This window comes from Protopterus annectens, chromosome 8.part0 (assembly GCF_019279795.1).
Source record: "Protopterus annectens isolate FY-2018-M chromosome 8.part0, PAN1.0, whole genome shotgun sequence".
Taxonomy (NCBI): Eukaryota; Metazoa; Chordata; order Ceratodontiformes; family Protopteridae; genus Protopterus; species Protopterus annectens.
This window is the reverse complement of record NC_056741.1, coordinates 1,364,289,431-1,364,311,239: the sequence shown is the minus strand read 5'-3', so window position 1 is coordinate 1,364,311,239 and position 21,809 is coordinate 1,364,289,431. Positions and strand designations below refer to the sequence as shown.

The 21,809-nt window shown below is 44.8% G+C and overlaps 1 protein-coding gene across 1 annotated transcript in view; it reads left to right on the top strand.

Moving 5' to 3' along the window:
• VPS11 (VPS11 core subunit of CORVET and HOPS complexes) overlaps positions 1-21,809 on the top strand; it is a 620,327-nt gene that overhangs the window by 467,101 nt on the left and 131,417 nt on the right. The window lies entirely within an intron of this gene.

The following is a 21,809-nucleotide window of genomic DNA, read 5'->3' as shown; positions in this document are numbered from 1 at the left end:
TGACATTGGCAATATACATGCTGTCCTTGTATGATGTTTGACACAAAGCCATGGCACCAGTGGAAGACGTGCATGGCCCCCAAGTGTGAGGGTAATAGAGAAATTCTACTTGGCTGGGGATGGCAAAAGAGGAAATTCCAGCAGTACAGAAGGCTTCCTCACAGATCAGTTGATGTGGCAGAAGAGAGTGTAAAATATTTTTGGAGTTATTACTAAGTTTGGTCTTCTTATACTTTCTGAATTTTTTTGGTCTGAGCCTGCCTGTTGATGGCATATTCTGTAACTATAAGTTATGCTAGATCCACATAAACAAGAATTGCATGCGGTTTACTTTGGTTACAAATGTCACCCATTATACCACTTGCAGATACCTAGTTAAACCTTCTGCCCTGCTGACATTTATAAAAAAAGCCATCCTTCCTGATGTATATAAATGCTTAGAGGAGAGGAATGTAGACAATGGAGGAAAGGAAAGACATGCTAAAGCCATACAGTTGCTTTCCTACTCTAAACATGAGTGCAGAAGAACACTTTTTAAAAAATGTTTTCTCATTAAATTAAGTGGATTAGAATTCAGAGGGAACAGAAGGAAATATTTTTTTTTCTGAATTGGCAAATTTAAACAATTTCCAAAATGGGCTGAAGGCAACTATCATTTGTACTCTGTGTAAGTTTTCTCAGTTTGAACTGTTTTTTACATATTTAAAGCTCATTTATTTTAATTTTCATAGAGGGCACAGTAGTACAGGGTTAGCAGTAATTCCTCATAGTGTTTGGTTTTCCATTTTGTTTCCTAGCTGGGATTGCCTTGTGTGTGGTGTTTACTCACCCTTCCTGGCCACTCTTGTTTCTCCCACATTCCAAAGACATGATGATAAATGTCTTTGTGATCCTTTAGTTACTCCTGTGTGTTTCCATCTAGAGATGTACTGGTGTTCCATCCAGGATTAGTCCTTTACCTTATGCCCTTAGAGTGATAGGCTAGGTACGGACACCTCAGTAGCCTTGAATATTTACAAGTGGGTATGAGTTGTCCCGTGCACACATTATTTTTGGACTTTCTTTATAATCATCTCACCTCCATGCTGAAAAATTGAGTGATTTGCAACCTGGGTCAAACAACTGGCACACCTGAGAGTGACACATTTTCAGATGGGGGGGCAGTTTTTATTGAAACTAGTTTTCTTCTAATATGCTGTCTTATCATCCATCTCAGTGGACAGGTTTTCATTTTGTTCCCTTAGATTCCCTATCAGATGTGCAAGACCAGATGGTGTGAGACAGACGCTTCGGAAAATAAGCTGCGATTCACATTTAAAAGACAGTGAATTGCAAAACTTGCTGTTACACATTTTTGGTGCTTTTGCAATATGGCTTTGTCTTCCTGCATCCCTGACATAGGAAGTTGCCTCCCTGCCTTCCCCACATACACAAACCCGTACTACTTATATATATACTAACTCTGAGTAGGAAAGAATACTTCAAGGTAACTCTGCCTCCAACGTAGAATATCACCTTTTAGTTGCAAGCGGAGTTGCCCATTTCTAAGGATTGTGATTATAGTCCTTAAACTTCCATGTAACACCCATTATCAATGCAAAAACTCACTGCTGTAGAATTTTGTTTTTGTGGTTTCATATCGTATTAAGGTTTTTCATATATCGTAACATGGTTTGTGTACTATACAGATGAAATTAGGAAAATGTTTTCCTGGAGTAGCAGAACATTTTTTATGCAAATACATGTTAGTCCAAATGAGGGTTATCCTGAAAAAATGGTAATTTATTTCTCCTAGGCATACCTCATTTTTAGGGAATGAGGCTCTGAATATAAGACTCATCACCTAGAAAGCCTAAATAATTTAAGAGATACCTCCCCTTATTTTTAAATGTCGATGCCTCCCCTTATTTTTAAATGTCGATGTTTAAACTACACGGCCTTTTTATTTAAACCTTATTTATGCAACCCCTCGTTAATCCTTATTTCATATCACTAGGTTTTTCAGTCCTGGGTATAGTAGCTGCAGATAGCGGAGCTCAACTAAAAAAAAAAAAAATCTGAATTATAAATATAATGTAGGAGTTAATGTATAATGTTTTTCATTTAATCCTGCTGCTCTGAGCAATTACCGCCAGTATTACCATTATGCAATTTGATGGCTATACTGAGTCCTGTCTAAGGTTAACAAGTGTAATAAGGTAACTAAACATCTGCTATTCACTAGTCCACTGTTTATTTTCTAATTTAACGGTGACGGGGTTTAGTGGTGGTGGTTATTTATTTATTATTTATCATTGGATAATGGGTATTGTGTGTTTTTGTAATGTGAACTACCTCTTACATGTCATTTATGTTATTTTCTTTCTTATGTTGTTCTCTGATGCCGCTGTATCTGTGTTATTTGCACTGCATTCTCTCGTGCTGAGATTTGTAATTTCATATAGGTTGCACTTATGTGGTCCTAAGTGACAGTAAAGTTTCTTTGAATCTTTGAGGTGACTTTATTTTTATACAAAGTGATATCCACTGAAGGCAGTTTCTGTAGTATACATTTGTTATCTGGCAACAGAATAACTTTGAAATTTTCCTTAAGAATGGAGTAGAAAGCATTTTAAGAGCACTTTCAGTTTATCTAGGAAGGAAGAAGGTTGCTAAAATAAATGAGAAGAGTAGCTGGATACTACATCTTTATTTAACAATTTTTATACATTACATTAAGGTACCTTCACCGTGCCTCTCATCCTGGAAACATCAAAAATCTGGACAAAGGCCCACAAAAAGTAGGTACAACTGGCCAAAAATCGGGGCACTAATTAACATAAAATGTACGTGCATAATAATATAACTCCACCCACTCTGATAGAATTGTGGGATACCAACATTGAAGTAATTGTGAAAATGTTCCCCAGTTTTAACATTAACTGTGAAAGTACACATTCCGGAAAACACCACCAGTTAAAGTCCCTTACAACATTTCCAATAAAATCTTAAAATAGTAGGCAACAGACATGTAAACAACACTTTGCATTGTTTTCTAAGGTCCCCATTTGACCTTGATCTGACTCTGGTCCCTGGACTGTGACTCCATGCAGCAAAGATCAATTGAGCGCAGCAGACCCACCCAACGAGTGTTGTCTTACTAGGTAAGCAGCATATGTGTAATGAATCACACAACCACTTTGAGCTCAAGACAGAAGAGGAGAGTGCTGCACTATGCATGGCAGCCAGTAGGTAGGCACAAGAATATAAATCCTCCTGAATCCTGATTCCTGACCTAGGTGAAGACCTCACACACTTGGTACTTAAATGAGATCTTGAAAAGTTAATCCCGCAAGGAAGACAAAGAACCCATACCCCACCACTGGTTGACCAGCTTGTGAAGTCTGGACAGTCGCAGGACCAATAAATGGGCTGAAATATAAGTAGCTGAAAAATAATGAATGGTGGTAGTTACCAGTACTTAATAAAGGGGCAGAAATAATAGATATAGAAAGAAATAAAAATTATGAAAAAGAACCAGGCATCAATAATGTTACATTATAAGTGAGTACACAGTGAAATTCTTAACTTAAATGCATATCCGTAACCGTAACTTGGCTTGATTGGTTCTTCTGCTTGAACTGGCTAAACAGATGCATAGCATGAGCAATCACTGTGTTGTCATTTATTGTCTACCGCCCCCATTTACAAATGAGGTACATTCCCATTCCCACTGAGCAAGCAAAGTCAAAACAGGAGGAATGAGACAGCAATTCATGCATAACACCCTGAAAGGTGAAATATGGTCCCAGCCCCATTTTCTCTCCACTTATAACAAACCACCGCACCTTTCAAAGTTTAGGCAACCAGCCAACTGCTCTTAATGCACCCCCCATTCCTACATAGTGAGCATTTATGTACTGCTAAGTTTAGTGTTCACATAAAAAGGACAAGTATTCTACACACACCCCCCACCTCCCAAGTTATTCTTTTCATGTTTACCGGACTTATCTCTGGGACACCCTTCTTGAAATACCAATTCCCATTCACCTGGAGCGATCTAGTGGCTCCAGTGGAAAGCTTACTCTTGTATGAGCGGATCATGGACTGCACCGGGTGTCAAATCAATAAAGGGCTGTGGTTATTTACAGGACTACGACTGCTGTGCTGCACAAGGATCTTTTTGGGTGTCACCGAGGTATTTCCACAGAAGCAGCATCAGCTTTCATGGTGCTTACTGTCGGGGCTGCCACTACAAACCCTCAGCTGGCACTGGCATTTCAGACATTTGTTTTGTTTTTCTTGTGGCATTAACAGCTCATGGACCAACTTGCTCATTTCCCCACTGCCTCCTGGTGCACCTACCTCCCATGAAGTCCCATCTCAGTGTTGATTGGTTATATTAACGCAGTCCGTTTCATGGCACATAAGTTTCAAGATATTGGATCCATACCTTTCAACTGTCCAGATTTTCATAGAACATCCAGATTTCGGCTTCACATTTTTGCTCTGTTCCGCATAAAATTTTTGGTTTTATGAAATTTTTTCTGGCAAATCAGTAAGGATTGAACCCACTAAATAAAGACAAGTATTTGAGTTTCAGACTTCATATTGTTCAGAAAATGCATGTTAACACACAAACTTTTGTTCTAGTAACTTTCTAAGTTTATAAGAGCAATTTTTAAAATGTGTCCCTATTTTTGGGGCAGTTCCCTCCATTATTTTTGTCTCTGCCCAGATTTTTTGTGCTAAGAGATTCTCCAGCTGTGATCAGATCCTCTTAGCAAAAGCAAAAACCGTCGTCATACAATGGGCAGGTGTGCGGTGTACGTGTCTTAGTCTCACTCTGCAGAAGTTTGCTAGCTGCTGCTGCGCCTACACCCCTACCTGCTGCTATTTTCTTCCTTTCCCATTCTAGTATATCGCCTGTCCAGTAGTCCTCCTTGTGACTTCACTGATATCTCAGAGACAAGAAGTCGACTCAGCACAACACCCTGTCCAGTTTGCAAGTCGTTGCTATGGTCAGAAGTATTCCAAGCACCCCACACCTACTCAGCCATTGACTTCAGATATATAATAATTTGGCCAAACTTATGGATAATATTAGAAATCTCGTTAAAAATATCATGCCACAGCAATAGAAAGTATCCAAGGTCAGAGTGTTGCAAAACCTCTCATCTGGACTTCAGTCAACCACTTTAGACACGTATCGATCCACCAAGCCCTGGGAAAAATACTAGAAAAACTAGTCTTCTACCAATTCACACAGTACCCTCAGACATAAAAAATGTGGCATTAAACAACTGTTTTTTTTTTTTTTTAGTTTAAGCCCTCTAAGTCACTCTGGCAGCATGCAGTGCATGGTGACGTCAGCATGTAAATAAAACAAAAAAACAAAATCTTGATTTGAAGCGGCCATTCAGGAATTCATGGCACCCTATTATTTTACCCTGAAAAAACATGAAATACCATGGAATTCGGTACAGTTGAGAGGTATGACTTCACTAACATAGATATTTATTGCAGTAGTAAGCCATCATAGACATTAGGCTGCAGGCCTACCCTCTGTGATAGACTACACTTTCTTTTCAAAGGGGCCAAATTTGCTGTCTTTAGCTTTATCTTGACATCACTGCTTGTCTGCAGACCAGAAGCCTCTGTAGTAATCTTTGTCCATTCTGTAAAATAATTATAGTGCTGCTTAGATTCTTTAAAAATGATTGAGCTGTTTATGTGGATCTAGACTACAGATCTTCAAGAGATTTCACAAAACTTAACCTCATGACACAACTTATCAGTAAGCCAGATGTGAAAACAAAGATTATACAGCAACAGAACCAGTCATACTCTTGAACAGTTGATTATTCGATCATCTCTTAAACTCAAGCCCTGATGCATGCACAGATTATCTTTGAGTGTGCATTGGACAGGTCACTAAAAGAAAAGCACACACAACTTCTTATGGGATGTCATGCAGTCAGGTGTATGTTCCATTCCACATAGTCCTACGTGTCATGGACACAGTTCTTTGTCCCAGTTTTGTTATTTTGAAGTGACTGAATTTCAGGTCAGTGGATGAAACTAGACACACACACAAAAGCACACACATTAATTTTGCCCATCTTGGTAAAATGTATAGCCACTTTGGGGTCACTGAAGAACCATAGCATATCCCAGAACTCCATGGATGCAAAGCAGAACACAGAAACTAATCCTAGATGAGTTAGTAAAAAGTTATTTATCTGTTTTTGTTTTAGTTACTCACCATGCTACCCCATTCTCACCAAAAAGTGCAGTGAGTGACTTCCTTTAACAAAGCACAGGACTTTCCATATCCCTTTATCATGGGGAAAGCTTGGGGCCATCAACAATGTAAATGGCTTGTCAGGCTGCAAATGAATGCGTTCACTGTATCATTGCAGTCAATATCTACACTTTATGTATGGTCTTGAGAAAATATTTCAGAGGCTGACTTTTTATAAACTAAGATTTGCGGTGGCCTTGTTTGTACTCCGGATGACTTCTACAAGTATAAATCTTCTTGGGTTTGCCAGCTTTAGTCACATAAAGGTTTGGACCCTGATTTTGTTGCTAACAACCCAGGATTAGCTAGTGAGCCTGTGTGCCAAATATGCTGACTGATGTGAAAACTTGGCTAGTCGGTACCAGTTCATCCATTTTGAGGGGCATAAAAAATCTCTTCACTATTCTGTAGAATGCCTGCTTAAAAGGGTCCCAGCTAGACAGCACTCTGCAAGGCAGCATGGATGCATGTCCTGGAAATGTGCATGTGGTGGTCATTAAAGGAGCACTGCATTCATTGCACATTGTGACTCACTCACGCAGGGGAAGGGAACAATTAGGAGCATACAGAATAATCCTAACGTCCGAGTATACACAGAAATGTGATCGTTCCTTTTAACCAACTGGTAGAATGGCAGAATGCAAGCAGGAGAGGTTTGGGGCATAAAACAAAATGCCATTTGCATTTGCCATTATCTGAGATAATTTATGAATGAGAAGGACAGCAGGGTTCTGGGGTGCAAATGAATGTGGAAATTAAGCAGGAGATAGGCAGGCAGGACTAGAAGTTTTAAAGGTTTGTGTAGGGGCTTCTGGCATTAAGAGATAACGAGACACAGAGGTTACATTCCATGAAACTTAATACTTGGTTGGGATGCTGCCAGATCCTCTCACAGACCTGTTCAGCAGATATTTGAAAGAGAAGAGGGTACTAAGAATTAAGGGAGAATGGGAGGGGCCACAGACATCTGTAGGAATTAGAAACTGATTTATTTCTCAGAGAAAAGCTTTTTGGAATAGACTAATCTCCAGAACAGCAGACCTCTTGAGTTTATAGCAAAAAAAAAAAAAATCATATCAGATTAATCAAGTTTATTTCTGTTGCATGATAATGAAGGGGGTGGGCAGGTGAAATGTAGTAGAAACATGTCTGGATTTGATTGTTGTAAAACATCAACTCAGTCCTACATAGGAAACTTTTTGGCAAGATAAAGGGATTGGATTTGCAAGAAAAGTAACTAACTGGGTAGAGAAATAGCTGGAACTAGAGCCACAAATAATGAATGCATGTGAAGGAAGCCTCTGTAAGGAAAAAAGAGGTCATTATTGGTAGATTTGCTACTTTTAGTGTGTATGTGTTGGCTGTAAAATTGTGAGTGGAGAATTGGAGTAAACTGCATGCATGTGACATCAGAATTGCTGGTGGTGGTGGTAGGTAGTTAGAGAGCCAGCTTGAAAACTGATTTAAGTGATTTACAAAGTGGGCTGGCTGGTGGCAGCTGCAGTTTAACTCCAGCAAATGTAAGTTATTCTGTCTGGGAGGTTATAGTTTAGAAACTTACCCTTAGGGTAAGAATAACTTGTAGATCAGAGTGTGTATGTTCCTTTAATAGCCATTCCAGTCAGTGAACACGTGCAAGCAAGAATGCCATTTTGTAGTGAGCAGCCGAGGTGTAAGCATGCATGTGTATACTAATCAGTCAGTTTGTGTAAGTTTAATGTTGCCGTTCTCCATCCTGATGTGTTTGTGTGTAATAAACTACTTAAATGAACACCCAACCTCATTGTCTTATTGAATATAACATGGTGTTAGAATGGTATCCAGAGTAAGACTTCTTCAAGACCATGAGTCAGGCAGTTACAGTTGGAGGAATATACAGGAGTGGATCATCCCTGCTCAGACGACTCGCAAACAGGTCAGAAAGACAAACCCAGGTACTAAAACTCACTTAAATGATTTATCTGAAGTAGTTAACTTCATTTATCTGCAACCTGTGGGTATTCGGATCCATATCAGATCTGAGTCGGCAACTTTTTCCAAGCATCTGCTACAAGCTCCTCCCCTTAACCATAATTTCTCACATCTCCTACCTTCCCTCAAATCTCGTTTGCTGCTTCATGCATAAGCATCATGATCTCTTTGGCTCCAAGTTGGGTATAGTAAGTGATAGTTTTTTCTTGTATTTTTAGTGAGTGTGTGTGGTCGTGGTGAGTGTGTGTGGTCATTAGTTAAACCTTTCCTCCCCTTCGTTGTTCGTCGTTTTTTTGTGTAAAAAAAAACAAAAAAAAAAAGTTAAAGTTAGTAAGGTAGCATAGTAGGCCTACCTGACCTTAGTGTGTGTGTGTGGTACTTTTGGTTTCAGTTTTCGCTGAGTGGGTGTTTACTATGGCTGAGCAGCCAAAACCTACTTTTAAAAAATGCACAAAGTGTGGCCACAAGCTTTCACCGGCTGATGGCCACACTCTGTGTGTTACTTGTCTGGGTGTTCCCCATCTTTCTTTCTCATGTAGTGTGTTTGCAGGATTTAAGCCTAGGGCCCTAAAAGCAAGGAAGGCAAAGCTGGTAGCTAAGGGCCTTCTACCAGTTTCTGCCTTGGACAAGGCAACCTCGGCTCTTCCAGTAGCTGATCAAAGCCCCCCCCCCCCCCCCCGGCTGGGACTCAACCTCCCACTAAGCCTACTGAAGTGGGGACTAAAGGAAAAGAGAAGAAAGACAAGGACAAGAGAAGGGATAGGCACTGTAAGCGGTCTCCAGGTCGGGAGCCCTTCCCTAGCCCGCCTTCAAAAGTGACTAGGACTACCTCTCCTCGGCTCCACTCCCCAAAGTTCTCCCTGGAACCGATGGAGCCCTCGGTCCCAAAGCCTTCATCGAGGTCATCGCACTGACCAGCCAGATCCAAGTCTGTTGCCTCCTCGCACTTGACTCTGAGTCTGTCGGAGCTAGATATGGACAGGATGATGAGGAGGTTCATTCGGACCCAAATCTAAATGGGAGTCTTGCCAGGCCCCTCCCCAGCCAGAGAGGGGACCTCCATGCCCTACTTCCATCCAATTTCTCCTTCCCTGATCTGACCTGTGGTTTCAGGGTTTATGGATCCGAGGATCCTCAGAGCTGGGGGTTCGGTGCCGACGGTTCCTCCAACCTCGACGCCGGCTATTACCTTGAGTTCCTCTGATCAGACCTGTTCAGATCCAAGCAACTCTCGGAGCCGAGAACAGGGAGTTGGATCCGAGGGAACAGAGGTGTCTTCAGCTCTGACATTGTCAGATCAGAGCCTTTCCTTCGGAACCCCAGCTACCTTGACCTAGGCTCTGATCCTCATGGCAGAGCCGGGGATAATTTCCTTCCTGTTGGTTGTTAAGGAGGTGCACTCTCCATCGGCGTTCGACGTGGTGGAGAGGGCTCTCTCTCAAGGATTGAGACCCCAGCCTATTTCCTTGGACTCCGCCCAAGCTCCCATGGATTTGGTCACGACTCCCTTCAGCTTGTCCAAGGGACAGCCCGTGCTAGAGGACCCCCAGGTGGATCCCATTGTGGAACCCCCCATGACTCAAGCCCTCTTCAGAGAGTCCCACTGCAGAGGGTCCGTGTAAGCACTCATATAAAAGGAGACACATGGACTCCCCCGAGTCCCTCACAGAAGATACTGACTTAGATAAAGGTGAGGGTTCCCCCAGGTCACCTCCCGAGGATGTCTCCTTTGGTAACATCATGTAGATCCTCCGCCAGAGGGGAGGTTGGTCAGCCCCAAAACCCTCTACAGATGAGTCAGTATTCCTGGAGACCTTTGGCACAGGCCCATCTACATCCTGGGTGTCCCCTCCTGTGGATCCCTTAGTGGATCTTATTACCACGCGGGCATGGAAGGAGCCTGACACCATAGAGCCAATACCTAAACATCCGGACAGGATCCTCTCTCCTCCCTCAGACAGATGGGCCTGGTACAAGGGATCCTCGGTGGATGCTGTGATGGTTGCATCTGCCACCAAGAGCGAACTGGCACAGGAAAGTTCCTCGGTCCACCCTCCGGACAAGGAGTCTAGGACGGTGGATTGGTTTGTGAAGTGAGTTTTTTCTTCAGCGACGTTTTCTATTGGAGCACTGAATTATTTGGCACACGTCATACGACTTCACAGAGACCTAGTCATAGAGTTCGCTGTGTCACCCCCAGAGTCTTTGTCACCGGAGGACAAGCAATTGTTCTTTGTGAAAATGTCGACTCTCAAATCTGTATCGAACACGTCCATGCGTCTTCTTTCCCATGCCACGGAACGAGCGGCTAGGGTGGCTGGGACTGGCGTAGCTATGAGGTGACACGCTTGGCTCACTGTGTCAATTCGCAGACCCGTTCAAGGTGTCATTCACAAATGCTTCCTTCAATGGTTCTTCCCTTTTCAGGAAGATAGTACGTGACACTCTGGTCCAGAGCGAGAAGGATGGGAAGACTCTGTCTGCCATCGGACTCTGCTTCTCTAGCCCTCAAAGATCCTTTTCTAGGAATCAGAGAGGGCAAAAGAAGATGTTCAGAAAATCTCAGTTTTCCCAGGACTCTCAGGACAACTCGTCCTCTAGAGGCAGGGGGAGACAAGACAGAAGCCGCCCCAGAGGCAGAGGGGGGTCGAGGAACTTTGGATCTAGGGAGAACTTCTTGGACAGACCCACACAGCAGCCCTGAGGGGTTGCCCGACTGTCCTACTCTGGAGACAGTTGGGTGAAGATTGTCATTGCACCTAATGGCTTGGGAGTCCATTACGGCAGGCCGTTGGATACTTCAAATAATATCAAGAGGCTTCTCCATCCCATTTGTTGCCCCACCCGTCCAACTAAAGTGCCTCCCGGATGTTCCACCCACTCAAAGGGAGGCAGCAGTGCAAGAGATTTCTAAGCTGCTTTGCAATCGAGCCATCGAACCCTTCCCCCCAGATCAGTCTGGATTAGGCATTTACTCCAGGTTCTTTTTAGTGCCAAAAAAGACGGGGGACCTTAGGCCCATATTGGACCTGTCAACCCTGAACCTGACTGTAGCCAAGCAGAAATTCCGGATGGTCACCATGCAGTCCATTCTACCTTACCTCCGAGAATGCGACTGGATGTGCTCGATAGACCTCCAGGACACTTACTACCATATCAAAATTCCCAGAAGCTCCAGGAGATTCCTTCGCTTCTGGCTGGGAGCCAGTCATTTCCAGCTCAAAGCCCTGCCCTTTGGTCTCACCACAGCCCCTAGGGTGTTCACCAAGGTTATGGCAGTCATAGCGGCTCACCTGAAGCTTCAGGAAATTCAGGTGTTTCCTTACCTAGACAATTGGCTCCTTGCTGCTGCCACCAAGCATCTTCTTTGCGTAGCCAGAGACTCCTTCCTGCATCTTGCAGTCAACCTAGGGATTACCATCAATGTCTCCAAGTCCCGCTTGAACTCGCTACAGACCTTGGAATTCATAGGGGCACAGCTGGACACCCCACAATTGAAAGTCTTTCTAACTCGAGACAGGGTCCAGAGACTACGGGCCCATGTATCAGCGATTCTTGGCCCCAGGCTGCCAATGGTGAGTGATGTTCTCTGAGCCCTAGTCTCCATGGCCGCAGCAATCTCAACCCTTCCCTGTGTGCGCCTTCACATGCGGGTGCTTCAGTGTACCCTTGCAGTACAGTGGTCTTGGCTAGACCTCTCCATGGACTATCCAATTCTTATCAGCATAGCCTGCAAGATGTCTCTTCTCTGGTGGCTCCAATCGCCAGAAATCTTGTCAGGGCAACCCTTCATAGCACCCACAGCCCAAGCCACAGTGACCATGGACGTCCCCCAGCTCAGGTTGGGGGGACACTATTTGGGGAGGACGGTCCAAGGCATGTGGTCCCAGACTGAGGCCAGATTGCATATCAGTGTTCTGGAGATGAGGGCAGTGCTTTTAGCATTGCAAGCCTTTCATGCTGTTCTTCCCCCTGGACGATTGCAGTTCAGTCAGCCAACATGTCTGTTACATCAACAAACAAGGGGGAACCAGATCTTACCCTCGCTGTCGCAAGGCTATGATTGTGTGGGAGTGGGCGATCTCCACCAGTTGGTTTCTGATTGCAACGCACATCCCGGGATGCTCCAACATTTTAGCGAACAGATTGAGTCAGGCTATTCTAATGCTATACGAGTGGTCTCTTAAACAATCAATAGCGGAGAAGATCTTCCTTGCGTGGGGTCAGCCTTGCTGCGTTTTTCTTCGCATCTCCTTCCAACACGAAGTGCAGCGAGTTCTTCGCTCTGATCCCCTCACCAGGGGACTTCCCCAGAGACGCTCTTGTCCATGCTTGGCCTCCCGGATTACTGTATGCTTACCCCCTGTTACCTCTCATTCCAAAGTTTCTTCAGAAAGCTTGCCGACTGAGGTGCAAAGTGATCCTCATTACCCCGTTCTGGCCTCGTCAGGTGTGGTTCCTCTTCCTGTGGTCTCATGTTCTAACTCCTCCTCGGATTCTTGATCCTTGCCTGGATCTCATCTCTCATCCCTCATCCCTCGGGCATCTGTCCGCCCGACCTGGACAGCCTCAAGCTGACTGCTTGGTTGCTCCAGTTCCCCTGATGGCTAGGACTCCCGGTCTGTCGTCTTCTTTAAAGAGTATTCTGGTGGCATCCCACAAAGCTTCCACTAGGAAGATTTGTCGCAACTAATGGAAATGCTTCTCTATTTGGGCTTCTCAGAGGAACCTAGATCCCTTTACAACCCTGGTTCCTGCAGTGTTGGATTTTTTGGCCAATATTTTCCAACAAGGGGCTAGTTCCTCCATGGTAAAAGTGCAACTGGTGGCCATCTCTAATTTTCATGTAGGCGAAAATATGAATGCTTTGGCCTCTTTGAAACTGTGTAAAGCTTTTCTGAAAGGCACCTTTCTCTTACGCCCTCTGGTTAAGGACTCAGTCCCTCCTTGGGACCTTACCCTAGTTCTGCAGACGTTAGTTGCTCCCCCCTTCAAACCTGCAGCGTCAGTAGATTTGAAATTCTTATCCTGGAAGACAGCTTTCCTAGTGGCCATTACTTCGGCCAGGAGAGTTTCTGAGATTCAAGCTTTGTCTGCCGTGCCCCCTTACTTGATCTTTCATAAAGACAGGGTCTCACTGTGCACGAACCCTTCCTTCTTACTGAAAGTTGCCTCTAAATCAAATATTAATCCGATGATAAACCTGCCTGGTTTCTTTCCAAATTTTCAGAACAAGGATGAATATAAACTGCATTTGCTAGATGTTCATAGACAGCTTCATTTCTATTTACATAGAACTAAGCCCTTTCATAAGTCTGACCAGTTATTCGTGTCGTTTTCTAGACCCTTTTAGGACAAAGCCATATCCAAGGTCTCCTTAGCTAGATGGATTACACAATGTATACTGAAAGATTATAAGGACAAAGGTCTGTCCCTTCCGGGTCCTGATAAAGCTCATTCTACCAGATCTATGGAAACTTCTGCTGCTTTTTTGTCTAGGGTTTCACTGGATGATATCTGTGCAGCAGATACCTGGGCAAGGTCACATACATTCATTTCTCATTATAAGCTGGATTTGATCTCTCGAGGGAGAGCATCCTTTGGCTCTGCGGTGCTCAGGAATATCCTTCCATGAGGGCCTTCCAGTAGTTTTGGTAGCTAGGGACTCTGTCCCACAGGTTGCAGATAAATGAAGTTAACTACTTCAGATAAAGAAGTTATGTACTCACCATAACGTTCCATCTGAGTAATTATACTTCATTTTCTGCAACCGTACTCCTTTCCCCCAACCTGTTCTAGGTTAGTGATGTTATTGAGCTGCTGATAGTTTGGATAGTGGCAAACTCGATCTGAGGGAAGGTAGGAGATGTGAGGGATTATGGGTAAGGGGAGGAGCTTGGAGCAGATGCTTGGAAAAAGTTGTCGGCTCGGATCCTAATACCCACAGGTTGCAGAAAATGAAGTATAACTACTCAGATGGAATGTTATAGTGAATACATAACTTCTTTTTTTACTCAAATATAAAACGGAGCATTAAAACCATTCAAAATGACTTTTTAATTAAATGAAATGTTTGAAATGATGATATGTTGATAAAAGTATTCAAAATGCTTACAAAAATGCTTGAAATAACTTCTGAATCACCTAAAATGTATATAAAAGTGAAAATTGCCGTATTTTCACTATGTGCTTCTTTTTCATATTTACTAAAGCTGTCCGAGATGTCCGAAATGTGCTAAGTGTTCACAAGTTTGTGCAATATTACAGTACAGTTATTTCACAAAAAACAGTAATTTCAAAGACTTTATGGTACAGTTGAATATTTTTTTCAAATACCTGGTGTGCGTTTATACATAATTACAAGGGCATTTTGTTGGCATGGCAAAAGGATTTTGTAGACCTGGTTCACTTGTATTTGATGATAACATGGCTGAAAATTGGAGTGTGTTTGTGCCAAGAGTATATTATTTTCATAGAGGCTGCTTTTTCTGACAGACGCATGTAGAAAGGCATTTATTCTGCTTAGTTGGTTCAGAAGCCATTGAAAGGGGGCATTCATTTGTATATGCCCCAGCTGTGTATGCAGGGCAGGAGGATCCGCCATGTAGTGGTACCAGCTGAAACCTGGGATGACCCTGAGTGCTTAAAACTTAAATTTAGAGAAATGTGTAACCCCCAAATGAATATTACAGTGGAAAGGCACTTATTTTACAGAAGGGATCACAAGCCTGGTAAAACTTTTGCAGCATGTATAACTGACTTGAGAAACAAGGCAAAAACATGCAGATTTGGTGATTTAAAAATGAGTTGATAAAAGGTTGTGTGTGGTATTGAAGATGCTGCAGTGAGAAAGAATTTGCTTCGAGACAGTAACTTTGAATAAGACCATAGAGATTTGTCAGATATATGAGCTCACAGAAAAGTACACAAATATGCTTACAAATGAGTGCCTACCAGTGCTAATGCTGATACTATGCAGCATGTGGTTAAAAGATACAGGCCTAAGAGTGTGACTGCTTCAGTGAAACCCAGAGCCTTTCTAGCAAGTCCCAGGGCAGCTCCAGTAAAATCCAGAGCATGCTCAGTGAAGCAGAGGGGTGAGTCAGCAAAATCTGTGGCAAGCCTCATAGTCAGCTGTTGTAATTGTGGAGGTAGCCATGAGCCCAAAAAAGAGAAAAGTGTTTAGCTTTTGGTCAGCAGTGCCACATATGTAAAAAGTGGAATCATCTCAAAAGGGGCACATTTTTCATTTAAAAGAGAGCATTCAGAGGCAAGTTGATCAGCTAGAAAGCTGTGACCCTACTTTTTATGTTGATGGTGTGTCTGTGCTTGGTGAAACTGTCAGTGCAGTAGATTTGTGAGCAAAGAATGAAGTATTTTGTACTGTTCTGATTATGGGAGACCTGTAGAGCTCAAAGTTGATACTGGTTCAAAGTGCAATGTTATATCAGCAGAAATGTTTGCTAAAGCAAGTGCTGGTGAGAAGCTTGATCTGGCGAAGTGTGCAAAGATTTTTGCCTATGGTGGTGAAGAAATTCAAATCGAAGGCTCAGTAGTGCTTCCATGTTACTCTGCTGGGAACAGCTATGACTTGCAATTTTACATAGTCAAAAGGCACGTACAGTCATTGTTAAGCCTCAAAGACAGTTTGAAAATGTGACTGCTTTCATTTAATGCAGAAGCCCACCATGTAAGCACATATAACAACGAAAATTTTGCACAAACATTTTTCTGACTTGCTGATTTTTTTTTTAAAGACAAGTTAGGCAAACTCCTAGTTGTGTACTCCATGAAGTTAGACCCTGAAGTAAGCCCAGTTGTCAGACCAGCAAGGAAAGTTCCAGTAGTCTTGCAGCGCAGAGTCAAAGCTGAGCTAGACAGAATGGTTCATTTAGGTGCAATTTGTCCAGTAGAAGAACAACCAACTGAATGGGTATTCTCCATGGTGCTAGCTCATAAGAAAAGCTCAGATGATAGTAGAATATGTATGATCCAAGAGAATTGAACAAGGCACTAAAACGACCTCGTTTATCCCATGCTTACAGTCGAAGAAGTTGCTGTTCTTATGCCAAACGCTACTGTTTTTTCTGTCTTAGATGCAAAAAACCTCATTTTGGCAAATTTTACTTGACCAAAAGTCTTCATTGCTTACCACTTTCAGTACACCATTTGAAAAGCACAGATTTTTGAGAATGCCATTTGGGATAAATTCTGCCAGTGAAGTCTTTCAACTTGCAGTGGAGCAAATTTTTCTGGCTGTCCATGTGCTGTTATAGTAGATGATATCCTTGTAGGAGGCAATGGTGAAGTCAAACATGATAAAAACCTCAGGAAAGTTCTGGAGCCTGCTTGTGAGATAAATCTTAAGCTGAATCCTCAGAAATGCAAATTCAGGCTACAAGAAGTTAGTTAGGTCATTTGTTTACCATTTCAGGCTTATCGACCAGATCCTTCCAAGCAATTTGCAGTTCTTGAGATGCCAGCTCCAGACAATGTCACCTCCTTACGTTTTATTGGCATGGTCAACTATTTGGGCAAGTTCATTCCAGATTTAAGTGAGCTTTCGGCTAAGACAGCTGACATGCAAAGATGTAACTTGGTCTTGGTCAGAACACCACCAAAGAGCATTTGATGTCCTGAAACAGAGAATTACCAGGTGTTATGTAGTCCAGTCTCGCCTACATTCTTACCCATGGGTTCGGGGCCGAACCCTGGCTCCGACTCGGCCATACTCTAGCTCGAAGTCTTTCAATTGGCTGGGCTAAGAGGTATCCCATGCTGCACTGCTGCCTTTCCCCAGATCTCGTTTGCCACTCGTAAAGCTCAGACATGGTCTCGTGCTTGGCTGCAGCTAAGTATAACTTTTTGTCTTCTTTGACTAAAATTTGTTGCTCCAAAAGCTATTTTTATAGCTAGGTGCGTGTGTTGTTGGTTTGTGAAAGTTTTTTTTGTGTGGCCTTTCGTGGCGTTTGCCTTGCTTTTTGTCATGGTATCCCATTAGCTATCTCCCACGGGCTAGGCCCGTTTCAGTTAGAGGACCTAGTCCTGCCTTTATCTGTTTACCCTTCTGTGTTCGTTTTGGTTTAGGTACCTATCCCTCCGAGCTAGGGCAGTTTAAGTTAGAGGACCTAGACATTCCCCTCGTTTCCTGTCAGGGTCGTTTGAGTTAGAGGTCCTTGTGTGGTGTCTGTACTTTATTTTAGTCTAGTTCCCGTGCTTTGCGGCTGGTGTCTGTTTTGACTGTTGTGTTGTGTCTAGTGTCCTGCTGACGTGTCCAAAGATGCAAAAGAACATAAGCCTTTGGGCTTTAAGAAATGTGCTAAATGTGGTTATAAGATGTTCATTACGGATGGGCACTCTGTGTGTGTGTGTGTGTGTGTGTGTGTGTGTGTGTGTGTGTGTGTGTGTGTGTGTGTGTGTGTATTGTTTGGGGGCTATCCACCGTCAGGAGTCTTGTGTGTTCTGTCATGCATTCAGCCCTCATGTTCTTCAAGAAAGGAAGAACAAACTAATTTTGAAGGGACTACTGAAACCCTCCTTCAAGGAAGATTTGGAGAGGTCTTCTAGTGCCAAGTCCTCTCCCTCTAAAAGAGACAAAACATCCAAAGCAAAAAAACTATCTCCGGCTCCATCAGTATTATTGGAGCCTCCGGAGAAAGTTACTAAGTCTACTGTGGCATCCTCGGCTCCACTGTCTTCGGTGCCGAAGGAAGTTTGTGAATCGACAGAACCTACATTGGCTCTCAGCCTCTCGGAGCCGGTGACGGAGATTCTAGTTTGGAGCCGGTCTCAAATTTTTAGACCGGTTTCTCCTCCTCGCAGGTCTCCTTCAGGACACTCTCTGATGTGGATGTGGATAGAGTGGTGCAGAGACTGCTCTAGTCACCGGTGCTGGCTAAATTGCTTTCGGTTCCAGCCCAGTCAGCTCCGGAGCCTGTCACCCAGCGATCGTCGATAGATCCACCAAGCAAATCCCAGCCTTCAGAGCCAGAGTGGTCGGCACTGTCTAATGCTTCTAGGTCAGCTCCAATAGCCCATCCTGGCTTATCGGCTCTGATATCAGCTCTGACCCCATCAGCTCCGTCCACGAGGTCCAGGAATCATGGTTTCTCAGTCAGACCCGAGGGGGAGGTCTCAGGACGCTCTTAGGCTCATAGCCTCCCTCTCGGTGCTTCGGCTCGGGTGAGCCTGACCCTTGCTTCAGACCTTGTCCCTTCTGCTCAGAGGTCTTCCACGGTTGGTCATTCTTCGGAGCCGGGGGGACCAACTTTCGAGGTCATGCGGAGTGTGCTGGCCAGGTCCTCAGCTGCATCATACAGCTCTGACACTCTTCCCCCTCCAGCTCCGGTATCGGTCTCTGATCGCCCTCTATCTTTGGACAGCAGAGACCCAAGGCCTCAGGATACCTCCATGAGTGTTCCCCTAATTTCTGAGGCCCCCCCACAGTTTTTGCCCGAGGAGCCACCCAGAAAAAGAACGTGCAAGAGGAAGCACATCGACTCCCAGGAAATGTCTCTCATGTCGGACACTGACCTCGAGGAATCAGAGTGGTCCCCCAAGTCGTCTTCTGAGGATATGTCTTTCTCTGATATCCTAGAGATCTTGAAGCAGAGAGGCAACTCGCCCTCTAAACCCCCCTCTGAGGAGTCTGGGTTTCTGAAGGCCTTTGGGGCTCATCCCTCCGCCTCCTGAGTCTCTCCACCCTTCGAACTCTTGGATCTGGTTTGTCGAAGAGTGTGGGAAACCCCTGACACTGTGGAACCAGTCCCCAGGAGACCCAACAAATTTCTATCCGCCCCCGCTGACAAAGACTTTCTCATGAAGGGCGTTCCAGTAGATGCCATGGTGGCGGCAGCAGCCACCAAGAAGGAACTGGCTGAGACTTCATCTACCGTCCATCCCCCTAACAAGGAGTCTAGGACCATGGACTGGTATGGGAAGTGTATGTTTTCTTCAGTGGCCTTTACTCTGCGGTCGCTGAATTACTTATCACATTTTACACGGCTCCAAAGAAATCTCCTGAAAGAGCTTGGAGATGCTCTGCAGGGTAATGTTTCCGACACAGTGGCTCAGAAAGTCAATGCTCAGATGTCTACCCTAAATTCTATTGCTAACTCCTCCATGAGGCTGATCTCTTACGCAGCTGAAGGAGCGAGTAGGGCAGCGAATTCCGGCATTTCTCTCAGGAGACACTCCTGGATGCGCCTCTGTAATTTTGCGGAGGCCTGCAAGTCTACATTCACCAATGCCCCGTTTGATGGTTCCTCGTTGTTTGGAACCAAGGTGAAAGACACTCTCACTAGGTGCGAGCAAGAGGGAAAAACTCTGTCTGCTGTGGGAGTCCGTTTTTCCATGCCTTCTAGACCTTATCCCAAGGTCCAGAAGAGTGGGAAAATACGGTTCAAGAAATTGCAGAGGTTTTTTCATGACGCACAAAGTGATTCCACCTCCAGAGGCGGGGAGGGGATGGTAACTCAGGTAGATGCTGTCCTAGAGGCAGAGGAGGCCCACGTAACCAGGGAGACCGTGATTCCTTTCGTGGTTCTCTCTACCAGCGCTCCTGATGGGAGGCACAACTGCACATTTCCGGAGCCATTCAGGGGTCGCATTTCATTATACCCAGAAGCCTAGCAAGAAATCACCCAGGACCAGTGGATATTAAAAATAGTTTCTGGAGGATATCACATTCGCATTCACATTAGAGGACCTAGACATTCCCCTCGTTTCCTGTCAGGGTCGTTTGAGTTAGAGGTCCTTGTGTGGTGTCTGTACTTTATTTTAGTCTAGTTCCCGTGCTTTGCGGCTGGTGTCTGTTTTGACTGTTGTGTTGTGTCTAGTGTCCTGCTGACGTGTCCAAAGATGCAAAAGAACATAAGCCTTTGGGCTTTAAGAAATGTGCTAAATGTGGTTATAAGATGTTCATTACGGATGGGCACTCTGTGTGTGTGTGTGTGTGTGTGTGTGTGTGTGTGTGTGTGTGTGTGTGTGTGTGTGTGTGTGTGTGTGTGTGTGTGTATGTATTGTTTGGGGGCTATCCACCGTCAGGAGTCTTGTGTGTTCTGTCATGCATTCAGCCCTCATGTTCTTCAAGAAAGGAAGAACAAACTAATTTTGAAGGGACTACTGAAACCCTCCTTCAAGGAAGATTTGGAGAGGTCTTCTAGTGCCAAGTCCTCTCCCTCTAAAAGAGACAAAACATCCAAAGCAAAAAAACTATCTCCGGCTCCGTCAGTATTATTGGAGCCTCCGGAGAAAGTTACCAAGTCTACTGTGGCATCCTCTGCTCCACTGTCTTCGGTGCCGAAGGAAGTTTGTGAATCGACAGAACCTGCATTGGCTCCCAGCCTCTCGGAGCCGGTGACGGAGATTCTAGTTCGGAGCCAGTCTCAAATTTTTAGACCGGTTTCTCCTCCTCGCAGGTCTCCTTCAGGACACTCTCTGATGTGGATGTGGATAGAGTGGTGCAGAGACTGCTCTAGTCACCGGTGCTGGCTAAATTGCTTTCGGTTCCAGCCCAGTCAGCTCCGGAGCCTGTCACCCAGCGATCGTCGATAGATCCACCAAGCAAATCCCAGCCTTCGAAGCCAGAGTGGTCGGCACTGTCTAATGCTTCTAGGTCAGCTCCAATAGCCCATCCTGGCTTATCGGCTCTGATATCAGCTCTGACCCCATCAGCTCCGTCCACGAGGTCCAGGAATCATGGTTTCTCAGTCAGACCCGAGGGGGAGGTCTCAGGACGCTCTTAGGCTCCTAGCCTCCCTCTCGGTGCTTCGGCTCGGGTGAGCCTGACCCTTGCTTCAGACCTTGTCCCTTCTGCTCAGAGGTCTTCCACGGTTGGTCAATCTTCGGAGCCGGGGGGACCAACTTTCGAGGTCATGCGGAGTGTGCTGGCCAGGTCCTCAGCTGCATCATACAGCTCTGACACTCTTCCCCCTCCAGCTCCGGTATCGGTCTCTGATCGCCCTCTATCTTTGGACAGCAGAGACCCAAGGCCTCAGGATACCTCCATGAGTGTTCCCCTAATTTCTGAGGCCCCCCCACAGTTTTTGCCCGAGGAGCCACCCAGAAAAAGAACGTGCAAGAGGAAGCACATCGACTCCCAGGAAATGTCTCTCATGTCGGACACTGACCTCGAGGAATCAGAGTGGTCCCCCAAGTCGTCTTCTGAGGATATGTCTTTCTCTGATATCCTAGAGATCTTGAAGCAGAGAGGCAACTCGCCCTCTAAACCCCCCTCTGAGGAGTCTGGGTTTCTGAAGGCCTTTGGGGCTCATCCCTCCGCCTCCTGAGTCTCTCCACCCTTTGAACTCTTGGATCTGGTTTGTCGAAGAGTGTGGGAAACCCCTGACGCTGTGGAACCAGTCCCAGGAGACCCAACAAATTTCTATCCGCCCCCGCTGACAAAGACTTTCTCATGAAGGGCGTTCCAGTAGATGCCATGGTGGTGGCAGCAGCCACCAAGAAGGAACTGGCTGAGACTTCATCTACCGTCCATCCCCCTAACAAGGAGTCTAGGACCATGGACTGGTATGGGAAGTGTATGTTTTCTTCAGCG